Source organism: Amblyomma americanum, unplaced genomic scaffold, assembly GCF_052857255.1.
Source record: "Amblyomma americanum isolate KBUSLIRL-KWMA unplaced genomic scaffold, ASM5285725v1 scaffold_60, whole genome shotgun sequence".
NCBI lineage: Eukaryota > Metazoa > Arthropoda > Arachnida > Ixodida > Ixodidae > Amblyomma > Amblyomma americanum.
In genome coordinates, this window is record NW_027526532.1 from 419,197 (window position 1) to 443,125 (window position 23,929).

A 23,929-nucleotide genomic window follows, 5' to 3' on the forward strand; every position below is an offset into this window, starting at 1 on the left:
ACATCAGAATATAGTAGGAAAATAAAGAATGCAATGAAGTGCAAATTTTAATGCTCTTCGTCGCAGCACTGGCGGCGAAAGGCGTGCTTGAGTGTGAGCAAGCCCTGCAAAGTCATCGAAGCTACGAATGTGACACTTCCAGCCAACGTACAACAATTGCTTATCACTCATGCTGAGAGTACTGCTACGGGAAGAATATTATATCTCTCTGTTGGATAAAAATTTGTTAATCCCTCTGGTCCTCTCGGTTTATTTGAGTCCTTGAATCTTCTCTTTCGCAGAACTCGGGCTGGTAAATGAGTTGACGAAATTGTAACTCTATGATATGTCCAACAAAATTTCTGTTGTATTTTTAATGCGAGTAAATCAGGCACCATAGTGTGCAAATAATGTTTTCCTGATTTACTTAAAATTTGGGCTATAAAGGGTGGATGTAAATTGTCATGACTGTTCTTCTCTAAATGGTACCACCAGGCACGTGCATCGTACTGGCTCTCAATGCATTTACGTTGTAAAAAACCTTATCGAATAATCAATTTACAAGCGGGCTTTGCAGATTCTCTTCGTCAAATAACTAGCGATTTTCTGTCTCCAAAACACTAGATAATCTTCACATACCATTTACGTAGAGGTCAGACTACTAAGGATGTCTCGTCGCCAGCTGCGCTAGAATTGATTAGAGCTAAGAATGGCGCCAATCTTTAGCGGCAATGCCAGCGAAGAGTGGTTCAGTGAAGATGTTGGGTAAAGTAAACTACAGCCATTGGGATCGAATTGAAACACTTTTTAACAAGAGCGTTGGGGTAGTTAATGGATATAGTTCAATAATTCTGTAAATCCGTAGGTGAGTAGGCTGCAGTTTCAAGGTTATCATTACTCTTTGGTTTCAGCGGCTCGTTTAGCACGCGTTCTCTGCAGTAAACCTTCTCGGCGAGCTATATCGATTGGATGATCGAACGCGGCTTGACGGCAACGCCGGATAGTTGACAACTCACGCTTGCGCGCGTCTCATCAAGGACGAAACTGAAGGTGAAACCGCCGATGTAGCAACTGACACACCCTCTCCTAATAACGTGGTATCACAGCGGTGGAGCCGTCGAGCCTACAGTCACTGGGAGCTTTAGTAACTCTAGGCGAATGCGCTCAGGTGCTGCTCTGCTTGATGAGAGTTTGCCTGCGCTCCGGGGCCTCAAGGTCACCCGCGCATCAAGACTGACCTTGAGAGACTTGTAGTAATAAAGCTTTCGCTCTAAAAAGCGTGGAAAAAGGGTTTCCGGGAATACGTAGCTAAATAGCGGCTAAGACACAGTATTGCAAAATGCAAAACTGCTTTGATTACATTAAGCGGCGCTGGTGTTTTGCATTGCGCAGTCGTTTTTGTAACGTAACGCGGTAGACGTAGGGTCCGTTTGTGTTGACATAGCTGGCTTTATTTCAATATTTTCGTACGCAGCTTTTCCGCTTTCCCCGTTATCTTCGTTCACTTGCTCCAGTCGCGCAAACTCGAGAAAAACTCGGGCCAGCGCAAAACTCTGCATCCTGCTTAGCAACACTGGTATTTCCTCATTCCGGTTTAGCCCCAACACACGTTGCAGGGATTGCACTCGGCTATTCCGCATTGCTAATTACACCATCGGTGTCTTTTTCTTCGTCGCAGTGCAGTTGCTGCTTTTTCTTGGAATTCGAGCTTCACTTGCAGTGAGCCATGTTGGCCAGATTCTCAACTCATGATGCCTCGCGATAAAATTTTTGTTCCTCTTATCTAAAGATTGTTCAGCTGATCAGATTATCCGCTGACGGTGCCCAAGTGATTGCTACCAGTTCCTCTGGATGAGCATTCTGGTGCCAAGACGTGGCGCAGAGCAGCGGCGAGAGAGGACGAACTGTTTCACACCTTAAATCGAACGCCCGTGATTCTTCAGACCACTATTTGCTACCTTAGGCGCTTCTTTGGGCCGCCGCGGTGGCTGAGGGGTCATGGCGCTCGGCTGCTGGCCCGAAAGACGCGGATTCGATCCCGGCAAAGGCGGTCGAATTCCGATGGAGGATGTAGGCCATATTCTAGAGGCCCGTGTACTGTGTGATGTTAGTGCACGTTAAAGAACCCCAGGTATTCGAAATTTCCGGAGCCGTTCACTGCGGCGTCTCTCATAGCCTGAGTCGCTTTGGGACGTTAAATGCCAATAAACCATAAACATAAACCATAAGCTTCTTTGCTGGCAAGCCAATGTTCAGACCACGGTGTAAAAATAACATAGTTAGGTGTTGACACTCTCCCCCCGCCGCGCGCGAGAGCGCCGCCCGCTCGCCGCCACAATATGTTCGGGGGTGGAAAGGGGGTTGCTATTAAAACCGGTGGCTGACTTAGAGGGCGCTGCGAAAGGCGGGCCCACGCTGGGCGGCTCGGTCCGGCGTGGCGCGGCGCTGCGCACGTGTTTATGGCACATTTCGGAGTGTGCGGCTGCGCTGTTTTTAACAAGTTCTTTTAATTTGCACCAAGACCTTGTGTTTGGCTATCGTCGGCAGAATAGCCCAAAGCAGGTGAGTGTTGCGCAATGGGGAGAATGTGCTTCGTGCCGAACTGCAATTCGGGCTACCGGACTTGTGCGGAGCGTGTGCCATTACTCAAAGCTCCGTCCGACAACGTTCGTTTGAAGAAGTGGCGCCGTGCAATTCCTAGAGCAGACCGGCCGGTAATGCCCCTCGACCATGTCTGCGCTAAGCATTTTGCAGAGGACGCGATATCCCGGGCATATTACGCGGCGCTCAATTGAAGAATGCTACTTGATGCGGAAAAGAGGCCCGTGCTTTCCTGAGATGCACTTCCTACCTTATTTCCGAACTGTCCCAAGTATCTCACGGGGACAGAGAGACATAGAATGCCGCCTCGGAAGAGGAAACCTCCTGCGCAAGCATCCAAGCGACGTCGGCCGAAAGTCGACGACAACGGTGCGATGCAGCCTCTCCAAGCTTCCTTGCCTGCTGTGATGCCTGCAGATCCGGAAACAGCCTTGGATCGAGCCAGCAGTTAAGCGACAGCATCTTGACTCTGACTGTGCCACTCTGATGCCATGCCTGGGACTTGATGGTGCATGAACAAAAACACCGCCTCGCTATTTAGCCTCTAGTGGAAAGGAGCTTATTCAAAAGTATGCCCGTTCTATGATAATTTGCATCGTAATAAAAAAAGCCGTTATCTCAAGCTTTCATGTTGGGTTATGGTCCATGATCCGACGCGCACTTTCATCCCGTCTGATACATTTCCGGCATGAGAAAGTTTTTACCTAAAACTTGAGTCGTAAATAGCCGCGCTATACTAGTGCGCTGCATCTTGAAAATTAGCCCACTCAGCGAAACAGTTTTTGAACGGTCTTCATATAGAGTGAGGTAGCAATGATAAGAGTGAAGCAAAAACTTTCCGGCGCAATAATTTTCTGCCCTTGTAAGCGGAAAAGGGCACGAGGACCCCCACTTATATTTAATATGCTTAAATCTATGATCAAATCGAATGAAAATGAATTGAGCGAGGAAGCTAAACGTGAATGAGCTTCGAGTGCTGCTCGACAGACTCCATATCATTAACTGCTTTACACAAGATAATTTCATTCAAACAAAATTTTAAGACTGCCACACTACTGATTTTAAATTCAAGCAACGATTTCCTTAGCGTTTTGAAATCAATTCACACCACCAAAGCGAAAACTCGAGCTCGGACAGCGGAATCTCAAGGCGCCAGAACCGCTCAACTGGGTCCGCTGACATCGGCGCCATCTGTCGGCTTGCAGCCGAACTGCAAGGCGCGCTCCGCCGCGGCCGAACATTATCGGCACGCTCCAGCGGGCGCAATGTCAACACCTCAATATTCTAACAGCGTGGTTCAGACGAAAAACAAAACTTACACACATAATTAGCATTAGCTATAAGAATGTAATTGCGCAATAACGTAGTTGAGAGCTGCCATGCAAGAGTTTGCCACCTTCAGACCATGGCAGGTCGCAGCTGGTTATTCCGTGTACCAACCTTGACAGATGAAACGGTTTCTTCCGCGGCAGCACCATTAAGTCTCTCCCTTCCTTAGCATAAAAGGGGAAAGGAAGATATCCATTCTGCTACTTTGGGACTTATCAACGATGGCAGGTGGGACCGGCTTGCGCTTCCGTGTACCACTCTAGGTTGATGGTACGCCCGCAAAAAGTGCATGAGGCTTTTATGCTATCGCATAAAATCTCAGAGGATTGTGGTTTCAATGAACAAACAATAAAAGGATTGCCTTCTCTAGTCAGCTGCAATACACATGAAATGAATCCTGAAATTTAATAACATATTTATGAGATAGGTGTTCAATTTAGGTCCCAACTCCAAAACTAGATTTACTGACCGTTCGTTCGCTACAGGATGCATCATTCACGACTCTGAGCAAAATAAAAAACATTTCCTTCTGAAGAGCTACACATCAGAGTTCCATTTTGCTAATTGGTCGTCATCTTCTGCTCAGAATGGCCATATCTCCTGAGGAGCTCTAGACGGTGACACCCCATTATACTTGGCTAAAATACATTCAGCCTTTATCAGCCTCGTATTGAGGTGGACCAACGCTTCACTCCAAATGCCTTGTTTTCGGCTAATGAGAGTTTAACACCCTTCAACGGTAAGACTACTTCCTTGTTGCTGTCTTCGAGCTTATGTTCAATGCAACTGCCCAGAAAACTTCTTTTACTGCGTAAGCAGCATTGCTTGCGGCTCGGATTAGTTTGTTGTTGTGTGCTTGTGACCGGAACGAAAAACGAGACGGATAGGAGGAAGAGCGCACGATTGGAACGTAAGCTGCGACCTCAAAGCCGCAGTCGGGCACCCGTGGGGCTGCCATTCACCTGCCGCACGGCACATTCCTCACCTCAAAGCACCTCTCGAATACGAGGTGCGCGATGCAACCTGTGCAACGGTGGCCGTGAGGTTAGAGCATCCACGCTAATATGTGAACTATTATAGGTGTCCAATTCATCGTAATCACTGGCCGGAAGATAATGAAGTGGACTTGTGACGACTGAAGGCGACGACCATGAAGACAATTTGATGACGACCAGCCCCAATGAGTGTCATTAAAATCACTATCATGGCCCGGCAGGGATGCCCGGTGAGGGTCCTTCCCATAGTGCATCGCTGAAAATTGCTCTCCAACATAAGATCCCACCACCCATACGTGAAACGCTATCTTCTGAAAGCAACATGTATGAATTAAAAATGCAGCGTTGATTTACGACCCCAGCAACTTTGTAAGTACGATGCGAACGCACTGACCACAAGGACACAATAAGATACTACATTGACGCAACCATTCACATAAGTCAAATCCAATATGCCTCTACGTCTTCGCGATTATACGCGAAACATTGCTACGTAACAGCATTACGATGTTATCACCGTCCTGCAATTGATTGCTCTTTATTACGCGGTTGCTCGTTCGAGAAAACTTAAAATACTCTCGAGATCCTAATAAGACTTAATGCAGAAAGAATCACACTGCTTCTGTTCAGAAGGAAGAACATCTTCAAAAAATAAGACTTTGCAGGGCCCAGATGAATTCTGGCAAGTGCCGCTAGGGCATCCTGCTGTCTTCGCACTGCCTCACACGACTGTATTAATAATCAGGTCAAAAAAGCACGCGAGGTCCGCTTCTCTTGAGGTGAGCTGGTGGTACTTTGATATCATAGGTTCAGGTACTTTTATTTTGGCTTATTTGCTAATTGGTACCTGGCCCTAATATTTGTTTTTATTTAGCCCTATTTAAAACAGTATTTGTTAAGCTTTATTACAGAGCGTATATTTGCGATTCGATAGCAACCTCCCCCCCCCCAATATGAGAATTCTCTTTCAAAAAGCACATGAGTATCCGGTAAAATGCCATCTATCACCAAGTCACAAAAAGCGTTTAGAAAATGTGGTCACACGCGTGAGGGCACCGGCAGATTCCGTCTGTGCTTCTCCGTGACTTCATCAACTAGAGGCTATATCATAGTCGAACCCCTAATAGCTCAACCGGCGCTCCACATTCAACGAATCAGAAGCGTCGATTTGTTACGTGATCTGCAAACGATTCTGATTTTGTTCATGCGGCGAGCATGTTGCCAGCCTACACACCCGGTAGTTGGCAGTCTAGGTCACTCTGTAATCTGAAATTCTGCAGATGAAACATGATAATTTCAGTCCTGAAAAGTTGTCAATCAAGAAAAGGTTTGCCGACTAGTTTTTTCCAGAAGAATTCCACCTCCTGTCTTTCAACAAATCCAGAGTAACTTACCTGTAGGTTGTGCTATTGATAGAAATTCATTATTTGTTCGAGCTAAACTATCAAAAATTGCATTAAGAGCGCTGCTGAATGGTTGTCTCAACATTGTCAGCGCCTGTTGATTTAGAGTAACAATCGTCTACTTCCAAATAAAATTCATCACGTCGCGGTTTAATATGCTATACCTTGGGCACGCTACTGTAAAACAGATAAAGCATCGATTTTCAAAAAAAATTACGTTATTTCGAAGTAATACTCACGATAGTTGCGCGGTGGAATAAAAGCCTACAACACGGCGAAATTTTTTGCCGACATTTGCTTGATATGTGGATTTTATGCACTCCCAAACTGATTCAACCCACGCATCGTCCGAAATTTTTAGAAGATGAAGTGGATATGAGCTGTCCAAAACCTGAATCAAATACACACACGACTTCATAAATAAAGAGAAATCCTTCAGTCAGGAGCTTTCAATTATAAGAACAGGGTTCAAATTGCGGCAGGAACTAAATTATAATCGCTGCATTTTGCGCACCTTTTCAATGGTTCATTGAACGCCGGCCAAATGCTTCCTATTTACTAGAACCCCTTTTCTTGTTCTAGGGTAGAACAGCATCAGTTGGAAAGATTCCTAAAACGCAGTTCCAACATAACTGAGTCTTTCATATCCACAAGTTCGGGACACGGGCATTTCTGAACTAACTGAAAGTTGCTTATGAACACAATTTTTTGAGATATCGTAAGATTCCACTAAAAGAAACAGTATATCGGCAGATTTCCCCGAGGCAGGCTTGTAGCTTTTTTCTATTAACGTTCTTGGTATCGTGGGAGACTTTCCATTGATTTTTCTATGTCGTTCTGGCAGTGAAAAACGCCCCAAAAGACAGAGACAAGGACGAGAGAATAAGAGAGATTCTCTTATTATGTCGTCCTGGTCGTTTTGAGCGCTTTCACTGTCTGAATGGAAAATCAACTCGCCCACTCCCTGCCATTATTCAATTATTTTTCAATGCCATTCTTAACACTACAGGACTAACTTTAAAAATCATTTTTCTACTCATCAGATAGTGGGACCTTATGTTCAGTATTTCGAAACAGCATCTTGGAATATTCCATATTTGTGCCACAATTAAAATTGATGTTCAGGAATTGTGTACGTGCAGACTTGTTGGACAAATGCATGCCAATTCACCTGGTTGTACGACTCATATGTAGTTGGGTGAATTTTCTGTTGCCTGTTCTGTACGTACAAACCCCGTCAAAGGTTAACGGATTGTAACTTTCGCGGTAGAATTTGTCATTGTTTTGTCCAGGGTGCATTTTTAATATTAATTAGTGCATGGTGCAATTTGTTCAACTCCAATTAGACTCAATATAACCACTTCATGCAACGTGCATAGATGGCGATCAAATTGTGTTTTAGCTAGCGAGTATTTCATTCTATAGATTCTTCGCTACTAATTTATGGCTTTCGTAAAAAAGTTTAAAACCATGAGGAAAGTCTTTCGGACGTGTGTAGTGGAGCTCTTTTAGCAGCGATTAAAGTCCCAACCTTCAGAGGGATGAGGACCACAGCTCCACGTACCTTCAAGTGGTTTGGAGGGCTGTGTACATATAACGAGCCAGAGGGCGTGGCACACAGTCAAACGTTCTTCGCCGCTAAATCTTTGAGAAAGATTGTGCTTAGACACTTCGAAAAACGTAGCTTCAGCAGGTCCAGGAGATACACCTTGATTTGCCAAACGACAACCAGGTTGTTTTTCAAATATTTTAAGCTGAGAGTAATATCCCATTCCTCACAGTTAGCTAACCCCGTAACACCACAGCGTTTTTAAAAACTACTTTGTGAAAGCATATAGCAACTCAGAGTAGAGCAAAGAGATAAAAAAATCAGTCTTTGGCCAAGAGCCGAGTGACGCAGTTCCACGCATGACACAGCTATCGCATAACAAAGATGAGCACAAAAATTATTTTAAGAGCGTTGAATGACTAAAACAGGGACGGGAAACAATGAGCGCAATTATAAACAGCCTGAGACGACCTATTACAAGCAACCAGATGTTGTTAGTGAAGAAGTGGGCAGTAAGTAACGTGAGGGTAATGCTCAATTTCGCAATACAGTGAGACCTGTAAGAATCGTTCGAAAGGAGGCCACAAAAACGGGAAGTAAAAAAAATATTTACGCTCGCATGAAATGAGGCACAGCTACAAAAATTGTTGGAAGTAGTCAGGAATGAGAGAAAGCCCACAGAATAGGTTCTATTACGATATAGTTATCTAAAGATACATTGAAGATGTTTAAATGCTATAGTAACCCCATATCTCTAGGCCGGGCAATGATAGACTACAAGTATTCGTAGGCTGGGATCGTCTTTTCGTATATAACATTTGTTGAAATGCGACGTTCGACTGTGTGTCTCGTCTGCCTTTCGTTTGTCATCTACCATCGCTACAGTGTTCACAATGTCAAACCAACTCGCCCAGCAACACACACTGCTCGAATCTGCCTAACTCTGTAGTTGACCTACATGAAGATCGTCAGGCCTAACCTCAGAAAATGATTAAAAAAGCATTGTTTTAAGCTTCACCGTGAGTTTAATTTATAGAACGTGTAAGCGAAATGATTATTGTCAAGTATCATTATACATCAAAGCGCCTAATAAGTGCACAGAAAACTCAACTAAGCTGCGTGATCGTGGTATAGAGTTCATGTGAGCCACATTCAATTATGGGTGTGACCAATAATAAACCCAGCGGCTTGAGTCCTCGGACCGACACGTCTATTGTTGATTTGTCACAAGCATGTCAAAAAGAATGCAAAGGTGACATCCGATCTGTTGCTTTGATCTTTGCTTCGTCTGCGCGAACGCGATTTATCGCCGTAAACTGGCATGTATGGCAATTTTCAGTGCGCTAGCAATTATAGCGGCCTTTCCCCGCATTTAGTCGTTGTGTGCTTGTCTATCTGTTTGAAGCCGGTTTCGTGGCAGTCTTCCCACCCGCCCAATCGGTGGTGGGCAACGTGCCCACCGTCTGCTGGGCACATACCAGGTGTCCCAACTAAATTTAAACAAGCTTTTAAGAACACGGAAAGCCCTAGCCACATTAGACCAACTGAGGGTTGTTTAGGGTCGCGTGACCTAGTCTGCAGAGTTTTTCTGTACTTCAAAGTTGTCTAATTAGTTCACCTTATTAGCTATATTTTCCATTATTACCCTGGAGAACAAAGTGTCAATAAAAAAATTGCAGACCGCTTTGAATAACAGTTGACTGCAACGTTCGCACCAAGATACCATTAACGAACATTAGTTTTTTTTTTTTTTTGCTGGCCTTACACCCTAGCTCGCACAATAGAAAAAAGCGTCCACGTAACAATGGTGCCATTTAAACCTCCCAAGACTCGTCTTAGAAAATAAAATCGATTTTTACTGACGTGCTCTCCTCGATGAGCCTTTGCGTGCACATTGGGGCAGAGATGCGACCCAGCAGCTGGTCACGTGGTAGCTTTCTTTTAAGGCCCTTAAGTAAAGCTACGTAAATAGTACCTTGATAGAAACAGCGCTGCTTTTGGTTTTTTTTTTGGATGATCTACAGCCTTTAGATTGACACTTTGTTCCACAAATCAATAATTAAAAAGTTAGCTAATTAAACTTAAATAATTACTAACTTTCAAGAACGACAAAAATTCTACCGACTAGGCCACGCGACTCTCAACAACCCTCAGTTGGTTTCACTGGGGCTAGGGCATTTGATCTTTTTAAAAGCTTGGCTACATTTAGTTGAGACGCCTGGTATATATGACAACCTGCGCACCTTGTCAGGTGGTTGCTCAATTGATCGCGAGAGGCTGCTCGAGGGGAGCAAAATGAGTCACAACCGACCCGAGCAAGCTAAGTGGCTTCAGTTTTTTATGCGGACAATAGCGCGGACGTCCTTCTCATGTACGTTACCGTCTGTTACAATTTCCAGCTTTCAGAATGCTAAAAACTTGTTTTTTGAAGCACCCAGATTTTTATTTTCCTGCTACAACAAGCAAAGGAGTATTACAGCGATTTGAGACATTTGCTAAATGGAGTGGACAATGAGTAATGGCTAGCCACTGCATACTTTGCATTCATTCCTCGTGCTAGCATTACAGTGCGGTTTCACGCGCTGACCTTTGCTCTGCAGTTATCACCACGAAGATTCCGGCTCAGAGCAGTTTTAAAAATTTTCGCGTTCACAGTATGTTTGCTTCTTTCAGGTGTATGAAGGCTGAACTAATTTCGTCGATGAAATCAGTTTGGAACATTTACGTAGGGTAGCGAGTGCGGCATTAATATGAAATGTCTATTCGCTTGCTTTTTAACTATGCCGCTTAAATTTTGTTTGATATTAACCTCAGTATTAGAGTGTAGTTTAGTTTAAACGTACGGGCAAGCACGAATGATTCAAGGTAACAAAAGAACACAAAATTCTTCATACCTTTCGAGCGTTTCTGTAAATAGCATCATTACTCTGAAGTCGCTTCGGAATCTTGTCAGGAGACTCATCAGGTGTCCTATCTGCAGGACGGCCTGTTGACAGACGAAGCGTTTCACTAAGTGAGAAAAATTAACATACTGTTTTCTCTGTAAACCTTCAAAAATGAGGAGCTGAAAATGCATTCTTTGTGTAACACTAAATAAGCTACTCTTTTGGATCCTCAGGGGCACTAATGCCAGATTTAAAAGAACACCTATACTGGCTACGCAATCGAATTTAAAGTTTCCAAATGCCAACCTGGGATACAGCAGTTGACATTACTAACATTGTCTTCCCAGTAAATGCTCTAAGCTGCAGCCTGTCATTATCAATTCAACACGTAAGAGTTAAAGCTAAGCTAAACTTGTACATCTGTGGCGTGTTAAGCTACATAACTAACTGAAGAATATCAGCTGCACTTGCGTCGAGATAGCAATTACACTTTTTCTGCAGATATAATCTTAAGCTCCAGTTTCTGTTCTATGATTTGTAAATGCTCTTTCCGCTGGCTTTCGCCATTTGTTCCCTCGCTAATTTCTAATGCGGGTAGGTATATTGGAACAAAATGTAAAAGGTGAAAAAAAGTCATATTTGTTCGTTACATAATATTAATGCAGCTGACTATCAGAATAGTTATATTAGTAACAAAGAAGTGCTTGTGCACTCAGTGACAACTATAATGTTTATTACTCATGGCAGTTTGTTGTGCACACCGCCTTCCGGCCTTTATTTCAGAAATGCTTTTTTACCGAGAGGATAGTCGGCCTGCAGTCCCGTTCGGTACGACTTGGAAAGAACGCACAGTGTTGCTGAAACGTTCGGCACATAGAGTGTTAGGAGGTCACCACATGGTATGTGTGCAGGGGTGTCATCAGAAATTCCTAGAGCGAGAGGGACAGCGCTGAATCGAGGTTCTGAGTTACTGATGAAATCAGCCTTGCAATTAGTCTGCGTCAATTGCTCTACCTTGACGACACTTTTAACGTTAATTGAAATCGGGAATATGCGACACAGGTCTCTGACCTCACAGATCGGCACCGTGATGCACGCGATTCCTCACAATATTATCAGCTGCTGATGACACCATTTAGATTCCAAGTCAGAGTATCGAAGGAATTTTAAAAGGCGTAAAGACTCCTTCCTATATGAGTCCTTTCCGCCTGGGTAAGCAAAGTTTGAAGTGAACCATGCAGTGCTCCCGTCCTTTTTGCAGTGAAATCCGGACAGCGCATAAGATAATAATCTTTATTACCACACACGCTGCATTAAAAAACACCGGAGGCGATGTAGGCCTCGTCTTATGCATATGCGCTGCTGTAGAGCAGAACCCGTACGAATGCGGAGTAATAAAATGGCTTGGCGTAACTTTAGTTTTTTGATCAGGCATCCCTGGTTTTATGAGCACAAAAGAGACCTGAAATATCTCAGCGCCGCTCCCTTGAATAGCCTCTTGATAGTTGAGGGACCTTCATTGGCGGGCTTCTAGACAGGGCAGCATGGACGAAGTTTTCCGCCGGGTAGTTGCCCAGAACACTTCTGTGCGTGGTTTCTCTTTGGAAACGCGAGCGATGCCTCCGCTGGGCAAATTTTCAACGTGGGGGCGTGGAACCGGCGACATGGCAATGCCCATCTCAACTGTTCTGCTATTAATGCAGGTTTTTTCTGCAAGCCGAACTGCTGGAGGAACGTCTACGGAGCCTGCCTTAACGGACGACGTGTGCCGGCTCAAGGATGAAAATCCCCGTCCTCTTTTCAAGCCCAACAATCAAGTGTGCCCAGCAACGGACAAATCCGAACTTTTTTTAAAGTTGTGTTTGCAACAATGTGTACTGGGCGTCAACGATCTTTGGCTCCAAATGCTGCGAAGCGGCACTTCACCAGCGGGGCGTGGAACCGGCGACATGTCAATGCCCATCTCAACTGTTCTGCTATTAATCCAGGTTGGTTTTCGTCATCATTCTCTTACTCGCCAAGTTTTCTTGCTGCCGGTTCCACTCCACAGTTGTTTTTGATTGTGTCATCACAGCGCAATTATGTGCCGTCGCGGAATGTTCATGTTAAGCGGCAACTATCTCTGTTTCGTAACCCTGCAATTTACTTTTTCCTTTTGCTGGTGTGTTGCGGAGATGTTGAACTGAACCCAGGTCCCTCTGAACAGTTGACTTAGTTAATCGAAGGCCAAAAAACATGATGTCTAAATTAACATCAATAAAAGCAAAACAAAACGACATTACAACGGAAATGAACGATTTGAAAGAGCGTCTATGTTCTCTTGAAAAACAGCTTGCAAAAATGGATGATATGAGCAAAACAATAGAGTCTATTTCAATAGAACAGCGCCAGGACCATGAAGCGTTGAAGTTTCTCAATGCCAAAGGTGAAGATTTAGAAAACAGAGGTAGGAGGAATAACCTGATCTTTCTAGGTTTCAAGGAATCTGAGAACGAAACCGCTGCCAAGTCAGAAGAACTTGTTCTTTGTCTATGCGCCTCCGAACTTTCACTTCCTTCATTGATAATTGAACGCGCTCACCGGCTAGGTAAATTCGAAGCTGGCAAAGATCGGCCTGTCATTGCAGCATTTTCCTCTTTCAAGGTACGGCAGTCAGCACTCTCAAGTGCGCATAAGCTGAGGGACACCTCTTACAGCATATCTGAAGATTTTTCACGGGCTGTGCGTGAAAAGAGAAAGGTTTTGTGGGATTACGCAAAACAAAACAAACAGGATGGAAAGAAACCAGTGCTTAAGTTTGATACGCTGAACTTAAACGGAAAACGTTATCAGTATGATAGCGAGTCAGCGGGTGTGGTCGAGCTGTGGCCACTGGGCTCGTCCCCGAAAACAAGGTCGCTTAGTTTGCTGCTCATCAACTGCCAGAGCATTAAAAATAAAATTGATGAATTCTGTCTTCTCGTTCCATCTATAAATTCCTCAATTGTTTTTGGGACTGAGTCCTGGCTCAGCTCGTATGTCTTAGATTCTGAGGTTTTCCCTTTAGGATATCAGTGCTTTCGTCGCGATCGGTGCACAAGTGGCGGCGGTGTGTTCATTCTCGTTGCAACGGGAATACCATGTGCAATGGGGAAATCTTTTGCTGTTACGGAGTCTGTGTTTTGCAAATTAAGATTATAAAATGGAAAAGGCTTAAAAGTTGGGGTATTCTACCGCCCAACAGGTTAATCGCGAGCAGAATTTTAGCATCTATCAGATATTCTCGGCACTATTGAAGGTGATCGTATCTTGTTGGGCGGTGACTTCAACCTCCCGAGCATAGATTGGTCAGAGTTCCCCGAGAGACAGTGCTCAATGTTCCTTGTACTCGACATTTCTTGATTTAATTGATTCATTAAGGTTCAATCAGCACATTCATGATGCGTCTCGCAATGATGGCTCTGGGAATATTCTTGATTTATGGCTTTGTAATGCCCCAAACATTATAACAGATGTTAAAATACTGCCGGGAATAAGTCATCACAATATAGTGATAGATGACATTTCTATTGGCAATGTGTCAGTCGCAAGGAAACTCGCGCGAAAAGTCTATGTATTTAGTAAGAGGAATTATGATAGCCTTAACATAGAATTTGAATCATATTTTTCGGTTTTCGATGGTTTAGCTGATGAACTTGGTACTGAGCAGTTATGGAGCGTTCTAAAAGTAAAGCTCCTACAGCTACAAGACAAGTTCATCCCCGCGCAAACTATATCTCCTTGAAGGGCTAAAAGCAAACTATGGTTCAACAGCGAGTTATACGCTCTAACGAAAAGAATAAAGCGAGCCTACCTGTATCTTAGAAAAAGGCTTTTTCCTGCGAATCTGGCTGAACTAAAAAAGGTTGAAGTCTGAGCTTAAATCGCTGGAAGGAACAGCGAAACTTTCTTACTTTTCTTCACTAGAAAACAGGTTAGTGCAGGATTCGAAACAATTCTGGAAGCATGTTCGCAGTCGCGGCAAAGATGACTGCTCAGCACCAAAAAAAAGTGGCGAAACGCTCAGTGAAGATGACGCATGTAAGGCTGCGACCTTTAGTAAATATTTCCTGTCAGTATTTATTTCATCCCACTCGCGAGTTCTACAGCTTCCAACAAGTGCTGATCTGATGCCAGAAGTTATCTTTAGCATAGCAGGCATTCGCAGGTTATTGCGTAATGTGATTCCATCGGTTGCAAGCGGCCTGAATGATTTGCCAGCAGCAGTTATCAAAAATTGTGCTGATACATTGTCTTTGTATTTTACTCAATTATTGCAAAAGAGTTTGCAAGAAGGGACTCTAGGCAAAAGACTGGAAATTGGCTCGCGTTGTGACCATCCATAAAAGTGGACCGAGAAATATGGTACAAAACTATAGGTCACTGTCTCTAACAAATATAGCTTGCAAGACAATGGAGCATGTAATTTACAGTTCTATAATGTCGCACCTCACTAAACATAATTTACTTAACCCTGCTCAGCACGGATTTCGCCAAGGTTTACCTTGCTCTACACAGCTGGTGTAGTTTACATATGACATTGCAGTTGCTATTGATGAACAGAAAGTTATTGATTGTATTTTTTGGACCTCCAAAATAATAATAATAATTGATTTTGGGGGGGGGAAGGAAATGGCGCAGTATCTGTCTCATATATCGTTGGACACCTGAACCGCGCCGTAAGGGAAGGAATAAAGGAGGGAGTGAAAGAAGAAAGGAAGAGAGAGGTGCCGTAGCGGAGGGCTCCGGAATAATTTCGACCACCTGGGGATCTTTAACGTGCACTGACATCGCACAGCACACGGGCGCCTTAGCGTTTTTCCTCCATAAAAACGCAGCAGCCGCGGTCGGGTTCGAACCCGGGAACTCCGGATCAGTAGTCTAGCGCCCTAACCACTGAGCCACCGCGGCGGGGCGACCTCCAAAAGGCATTTGATGTTGTTGCATATGATCTCCTTGTTTCTAAATTACGCAGCTACAATTTGAACGAAAGAGTCATTGTATGGATTTCTGAATACCTATCTCTACGACAGCAGTGTGTAGTTGTTGGTGGTCGCTCCTCGAACTATGGCCCTGTCACTTCGGGCGTCCCCCAGGGCTCTGTTCTGGGGCCGCTTCTTTTTTTTTTGTTATATATAAGTGATATTAATTCTGTTGTTACTTTTTCATTTAGAATGTTCGCAGACGACTACGTGATTTATAGAATTATAAATAGTGTTCTTGATGTGCAAAGAATGCAGGATGATTTACACAAGATAGCCGTGTGGTGTAATAATTGGGACATGACTAAATATTAAAAAGTGTGTACACGTCACCTTTTCGAGGAAGCGCTCTTACCGTTCTAATACATACACTAGAAACCATGCGGCCTTGAAAAACGAACAAAATTAGAAATACTTAGGCATTTATCTTACTGCTGACCTGAGGTGGCCAAAGCATGTTAATTATATCGTAAAGAAGGCTGCTGGTATTCTAGGTTTGTTAAGAAGAAATTGCAGCCACCTTCAATAGCACTTCAAAGAACAGCTATATTATACTCGCGTCCGCACGGTGCTCGAATATGCATCAGTGTGCTGTGACCCGCACGCACAAGAACTTATTGATAAATTGGAAAAAAATCAAAATAGGGCAGTCCGCTTTGCCCTTGGAAATTATGACAGGACACCCAGTATCTCAGAAAGCAAAATGAATCGTCAGTGGCCAAAACTTAAAGCTCGAAGAAATCTGAGATTATAATTTTTACACAATATTTTCTATTCAAAGACTGGTATAGACAGATCGAAATATTTGAAGCCGCCTTTCTATGTCTCAAAGCGAAGGGACCACAATTTAAAGCTTTATGAACTTACTTTTAAGGGTGACGTACTCTGATATTCGTTTTTTCTGCGTACAGTTCAATGGAATGCCTTGCCGCCACACATTTTTAATGTTGTACTAAATGAAGCCTTTTTTCACGAGTTAAGTGCATGATTTCTTGTTTGATGAATGTGAAAGTGCCCCCCTGCTGTAATGCCGAAAGGCGATGCAGGTACCAAATAAATAAATAATAAATAAAGCGCTCAGAGATAAGGCAACACTTCAGAGGGTAAACGACGCTTTAACTTGTTAAGGGCTGATCGCAAGTGTGGCAGGATTATCTGTCAGGCTTAAAGTACACCATCAGTGGGCGCTCTTTCACCAGTTGCAGAGGACTCGACTTGAGTAAAATTGACAGACGAGGCCACTCACAAAAATTAAATATGCAACGCTGTTGCGTTAGCTTTGTATACTTTGACCACAGAACCACCGGTAAAAACTTGGAAATGGCGAGCATGTTCTGTTTCAAAGTGATTGAGTAAGAGCAAACGCTTTTCGGCAAATGCGTACTCCGCTTAGGACGAATGCTAGGAATGGTTTGGGCATAACTGAAGCGCGAAAAAAAGTAACCGGTTACGAACGAGAACGTTGAAAATACGGACAAACGCTGCACTCCCAACTAATTTATTTCACTAATGTATGGGAAATATAAATGCTCCGCCGAGCATGCGCACAACATGCAGAAGGAAAGAAATAAAGAACTACACTTGCCAACGACAACTTAGAACATTTTACACCATATATGCATCCTATCTTATGGCTGAGAAAAGGTAGTATACCGATCTGTACAAATGAATCGAAGCATCGTTAACGCACTTATCGCCCCTTCTCTTTATATGGTATGCTTCCAGTACTTCACGTGGAGTTGGATCTTTGCTTTTTCCTAGAATCCTTGCATTATCAAAATGCGGCGAATATTCATTGCAAGACCTACATTCTTCAACGAATTTCAAAAAACAGAGACGCCGAACAGTATAATGTAATTTGATGTGGACATTTCGGCGCCCGGAACGGGGGCCTTGTTCACAGTGGAATCACCCCGAAAAGAGTCTTTAAAAGCTATAGTATCCGCCCGGCCAGACGGGATTCCGTCAGTCTAAACTTCAATAATAATTCGCATTTTCATAATTCTCAAGTTTTTTTCGTGCTCAGTTAAACCATCGTTGACGCATCTACCTGTTTGACCTACATGGGATAGGAATCGTCAACGTGCAGTCAAAACTGTCAAGCGGCGAAGGTTGGCTTAACTGCTGGCTTTCGCCCAAAATTGACACCTAAGGCAGAAATAATTTTAAGTGTCAAGTAAGCGTGGCAATCAGCTCTCTCTCGAAACTTCTGTAGAAAAGTTTGCCCGGGCACTGTCTCTGCTTTCTCCACATTGACAAAAAATAGAAGCGCAAAATTTTTTTCGCTAAGATGTGGGCTGTCCATGCCGATTGCGTTTAGCTTTTCCTTTCGTTTCACCATTCCTTCCAGTCATGGCCCACAGCGGCGCTTACGTATCCCTGAGGCTCTACACTTCATATAGATTTTCATAAGCTAGAAAATAGAAGTACGAAATTCACTGTCTCGTCACTAAACAGCAAAAAAGCCATAAAATGTATGAGGGATATGAATATCACCGGTTACATCATCTGCTTTTTTCTTTATTGTATACCACTTTTCGTGCTTAATTGGCAACGGGTAAAAAAAGACGCAGAAAGTTGCCAAACGAAGCGATCAACTAACGGAGCAGCCGAGGCAACTGCCAAAGGGTCAGGAAATGCAAGATTACGTAAATTTAATCGTTAAATGCGAAATTATTCGCGGACCCGTAGCTTTTTATTTAAAAGAAAGCAGTAAACGCACTACCGAAAGCATAGGACGATTCGACATGTCTTGAATTACGCTACGACAGTTATCAGTCAAGCCGCCCGACACAGACACTTGTCTGCTGTGCTTATGAAGGTGTTTTATGCCTTTCGTGGTATAGGCGCAGCACGTCTGGTGCTTATGTTGGTGTCTTTCTTATTTTCCGCAGTGGGCGCAGTATGCCTACTACAGCAAGATCCAGCGCCAACCGGGGTTTTTGTGGTATCCGCGGTCACACATTGTTAGACACAACTTTTGAAAAAGAATACGAGTCAGTTTTGGCACTTGAATTTACCGAGCAATAAACGAGAGATCAGGAAGAGCTTTGATCATTCCACAGATGTAGCTTTCTCTTTGAATCTTTTAAAGCTAATTCAAGAAACCCATAAATTTTTATGTTATATTTTCACATGCAGTTTACTTGTTCTTGGCAATCCCTTCCAAGATGACTCCATTTGATCTGGTTTTTTGTTGACCAAAACAAGGAGAGATGTGTCAAACCCGCGCAAATGTGATGGGCACTTTACTGTCTTTTTCAGGTTTACGGGCCTGTAGGGCGACCACTAGGCGTTATTCACGTTTGTACTAGAAAAGTGTTTTGCCTCCCCCCTCTCCCCCCAGCCAGGCCCAATAAAAAAATATGGCCAGGCTTAGCTTGGTTAAGCCAAGAATGCGTTGCATATCTCGATGGAGTTCCGTGCTGCTCCGTTGACTCGATAGGCTATTGACTAGATCGCCATTGAAACTGCCCGTGTAGCAGCGCTCGATCGCCTTTGAGTCGATAGACTATCGGTTCGAGGGCCCTCGAAATGCCCGTGTGACAGGGGTATAAGACTGTCCCGGCGAAGGAGCGCAGCTCTTTTATACATATGCCGTGACGTCAATCATAGCGCAGCGCCCCTAGGTGACGTCACGCGCCGGCGCAGCGCAACTAGCGGGAGAAGCGGGAGTCAGGTGGTGGCTGCGGCCGCGCGGGACCGCGCGAGTTGGGGCCCAGCTTTTCCTCCGTGACGTCACGCGCCGGCGCAGTGCCCCTAGCGGGAGGAGCGGGAGTCAGGTGGTGGCTGCGGCCGCGCGCGACCGCGCGAGTTGGGGCACAGCTTTTCCTCCGGCTGTCGTGACGTCACGTCACGTGGTTTGGCGGCTGCCCGGCCGCGCCCAAGGGCTGAACTGAGTGATTGCAACACGCAACGCATAAAATTCCCTTGGGTTAGGCCTCCCACCCCTGAAAAAAATTCCGGCTACATTCCTGTGCTACTGCTTGCAAGGTACACTTGCTAGAGGCATTGGCAGCTTCAGGATATAGGAGGCTGGATATGGGATATCAGGATATAGGAAGCAGTTGGGGTGCACGGAGGGAGTAGCAAAATTTATGCCTGTTTATGGTTGAAAGCTGCGTTGTCTAGTCCTGGGCTTGTAGGGTAAGGTGCGCTATGCGCCTTTTTACGGTGCGATTATGTCGTTGTCAGCATCATCTCTTCAGGAGGCCATGACAGTCCTCCCGTTGGTGGAGCGGTGGAGGTCGACCGCGGGATTAAAAACAGCTTCTTGGGGGTTTCTGTGTGCGATTCATTGGTGTTACAATGGGTCTGGGTCCTAGTCGTGATATCAGTAATAGAGAAGGAAGCAGGAGTCATACCGAACAACTCAACTACAAAGTATTTTTGAACAGAAAAGAGTTTATGAACACACTTTTGTTCATATAATTTAAGAATTCTGTATAAAAATTAAAATATCTGCAGACCACTCGACGTCAATCTTGAATTGTATTACTATTAACGTTTTTGCTATTGTCAAAAGCATTCCACATTGGTTTTCTATGGCAGACTTTACAGCACGTTGTGATCGCTGCAGTCACGTTAAAGGAAGATTTTGTTAAACATCGGAAGTATACAACAATACCTGCAGCATCTACATTGGAGTATCGAAGTTTTTCAATATTCAAATTCTTTTTCCGAGAATGTTGAATTTGAGTGGCTCTATAGGTTTCCCAATTGGTTATCTCGATAGTACCGAGGGGCATCCGGTGCTGTGGAGAGGGGATGCTCATTGAGAGGATATAATGATGACTCTCGAGGACTTCCCCTAGGTTAGTGCACGGTGGGCGAGAGACATTCTTAGTGAAAATGAGACCCAGAGAGGTGTCACGTGAGACGCAATTACCGAGTCTTGTGGGGGCTCAGAGATCGGTTGATCGGTTTTTAGGGTAAGGTGTGCGCCGTCCACAGCCCCTAGGTAAACGGTGTCTTTTGCACTATTGACTCGGGAAGCCAAGGTGGCGTGGGCAGCATTAAAGTCGTCAAGCATCATCATACGATTACGTTGGGCTATGCGGTGGAATTGAGTGAGCGGAGGGCCAAACGGTGAAGAAAGTCTAACGCTGCCTGCTTCCGGGCAGACACGCACATGCATTCATCAAAATGAGTTTCTGAGCCGAGCTGTATCATCGCGGCCGCTGGTTTAGTGACGTACGCGCAAAGCATGTTCTTTATAAAAGACAAGACACATGCGGGAGTTTCCTACATAAATATGCAAATGGCTTTTTGCAGCTGTTTCAACGTGCAACATTGCGAGACCAAGATCTGCCACTTGGTAGGCGGACTACCGAGAGGGCCAATAGGGGAACACTGGTTTCTTTCTAAGATGATTGTCCATTGGAGTATTATTCCCAACAAAGTTTCACTGCGTTATTAGCGACACATTCGGTTGGTTTCAGTTGCGCGAGATTCGATAAAAGTCACGTTGGAGCAAAATGATATTCGCTGCAAGAGCGGTAACCACGGACTCAAATGAAAGAACGAGTAATAGGAACCTCGTTGGGAAGCTAGCCAACGTCGCGGAGACGTAAGAACACCTGGCTTTGAACGGTACACGTAGAAGCTTGAACAGACCCTCATCCTTCAAGTTCTTATTTGGCCCATGATTTCCTGACATGTACCAAAAGATGCAGAGTTGGGAGCTCGCTCGACGACGGAAGCAGTTTTTCCCTTCTTATGTGAAGCATATATGGGAGAATTCTTTCTGTCGCCGAATCTTGTAGAAATCTTGTCACTCAGAAAAATGTGCAGGCAGGGTACTGATCTTCTTCTGAAACAAAGTTCTCAGTAGGCCGCCTCTAGGGACCAGTGACCAGACATTCGAAGGTATAAGGCGCTCACACTGTGAAGGGCAGCCGCAGGAACTTGCTAAGGTGACACTGTCGCAGTTGGCTCAATGTCTGCTTGGCAGTTTATAAAATCTTGGCTCGACCACCCCGTTTGCAGCGTTGATCCTTCGCGCAAAATTCGGACATATGTCCGAACTGTTACCATCTGAAACACTGGGAAGCCATTCTGAAATTGGTGATCGCTTCCGTTGTGAACCCGATCTCGACATTTTCTGGGATCTTTCTGAGGGGGGCAAATGTCAGCACAACAGAATGAGCAAGTTTAACTGCCCATTCCTCTCCTGGACACTCCATAGGGCACACGTGTCGCCTCACATGAAGACCCATTTGTGGTTTCAAATCAGCAAGAAGATCATGCTCTCAGGACCACATCGGAGGGGGGGGGGGAATATTAAATCACACCTGGGCATGCTCAGGAGGGTGAGCCCGCATGAGGGCTTCCTCAGTTCACCTCATGAAGATTACACTCGTTGGCTGGAGGATGTTGAACGATCGGCGCCTGAAAATTCGTGAGAACGAGATTTAGGGAGGGAAGAAATGATAAGGTGGTGTCGAAGGAGAAAAGACATCATGGGGTGAGGGCGTGAGAGGGCAAGACAAACGGCTTGAGGTTGAGCGTGGGGGCCCGAACTCTACTTCGGGATAATGTTTCTTCTCTGTGCAACCCATACGAATACCTGGTAGTTCTTAGGGCGAAGGTTCCCGGGAAAGACCTGGTTTCGGCGTTCAAGCGGTACAAGAGGCGAACATGCAAGGCAGGGACCGCACGCCTTCTCCGTCGCCACGCCCGTGTTGTAAATAAAATAAACCAAGGAACCGCGCACAAACAGTCAGAGCTAGGCTTCTAAGGCAAAGGATAAACCCAACAAAGGGCGAAGAAGCGGTGGCGAAAGCCATAAGAGAGTGGGTATACTTGGTGAACGAAGGCTTACGATAGACGACCCTCTTCACCACCGAACCAGCAGCGAGCCGCGGAGCTCTGACAAGTTCTGCTTTTCGAAGCGGCCGCAGCCTTGCGACTTCGAGTGGGCGTCTATGCTTATTACCCTGTACCGTGTTTAGTTCTCGTGGTCAGGTGCCTATCAGTATGGGGGAGACAGGAGGGGGTAGAATTTAGAAATTTCGCCCCTCCTACCTCTCTGCCCGTCTTTCCTTCCGCCCTCCGACTGGATCTCGTGGGACTAGGACGCTAGTGGCCTGCATGAATGGCATTTGGGATTAGTAAAGGAACTCCAACGTGATTGTGCCTTCATAGCTGTCTGTCTGTCTGTTGTTGCCAGGAAGAAAGAAAAGTGCACAGGCCTGCCCATTGGCTCAAGCCGAGCCACAATCGCTACCACGTGCAGATAGTAGGAGAGTTCAAAGATGAGATAGAAAGACAGGATAGAAAAGACGCGTGGTATAATGACCCAGGCCGATCCCGGAGGCAGTGCAATACCGGGCCAACCGGTGGCGGAAGTGAAGCAACCTTCAAGCACTCCGCCACATTTCCAAAAATAAGTCCAATTGGGACCAGTATCAGATATTCTACGCGGTCTTCAATGCCTTTGTAACTAGCGCTCATCATCCGCATTACCCCGGATGTTGCAAAAGTGCGCCTTCGTTGAACGAATCTTACTTCCGGGATCTTCACTCATGTCTTTCTCCTCTCGTCGCCTTTATGCCTCCTGTGCATTGTTTGTTTCCGTATTTTCGAAAGGGATAGTACCAAGAGACTTCTCAGCCCGCTGGTAATAAGTAATAACTCTAGATCGGCCTTCAACGGCGCCAGCGGGCGAGTTTGGTAGAGAAAAGGTCTGTTCCGCGAAAAACTACCGGACCTCCTCCACACATCCAGACAGGAAAGACTACAGCCACGAACAGCAACCAAGAATTCTTTTGATGTGCATTATATCTAACGGCTCTTTCTATATGTGGAGCCTCCGAAGTTCAATAGCTTTCCTTGCTTATTTGTAAAAGAACGAGTCATTTCTCGCGCTCGCTGTCGCTTCAATGTTCACATCATCGCACGATTCCAGTCATCAGTTATTCTACTAGACAACCAAAGAAATACAGAGCGTAGACGCGTGCGCTTCTCTCCTTACTTTGCCGAATATAGGCCCTGGTTGAAGTTTTCCCATAAAACAAACAATAATCCCAACCAGACATGGCACTAATTAAGTTACTGTAACAAAATAAGAGTAATGAAATCAATTTTCTACGTAATCTATAACGTAATTCAATACTTTTATTGGCTAGTAACTTAGTAATTTAATGAATTACTTTAGAACAGTAAGGTCAAGACAAAAGCAATGAAT